Raw genomic sequence first — 333 nt, 5'->3', positions numbered from 1 at the left:
GCAAAGCACATCAACAGACACTTCTCAAAACAAGACATTTATGTGACCAAAAAACATGAAAAAAAACTCATTATCACTGGTAATTAGGGACATGGAAATCAAAACCACAATGAAATACCATCTCATGCCAGTTAGAATGGTGATCATTAAAAGGTCAGGAAAACACAGATGCTGGAGAGGATGTGGAGAAATAGGAATGTTTTTACACTGTTGGTGGGAGTGTAAATTAGTTCAACCATTGTGCAAGACAGTGTGGCCATTCCTCATGGATCTAGAACAAGAAATACCATTTGACCCAGGAATCCCATTACTGGGTATATACCCAAAGGGTTA

The sequence above is a fragment of the Mandrillus leucophaeus genome, unplaced genomic scaffold (genome assembly GCF_000951045.1).
Source record: "Mandrillus leucophaeus isolate KB7577 unplaced genomic scaffold, Mleu.le_1.0 Scaffold1277, whole genome shotgun sequence".
Lineage (NCBI taxonomy): Eukaryota > Metazoa > Chordata > Mammalia > Primates > Cercopithecidae > Mandrillus > Mandrillus leucophaeus.
This window is presented reverse-complemented; position numbering follows the sequence as displayed.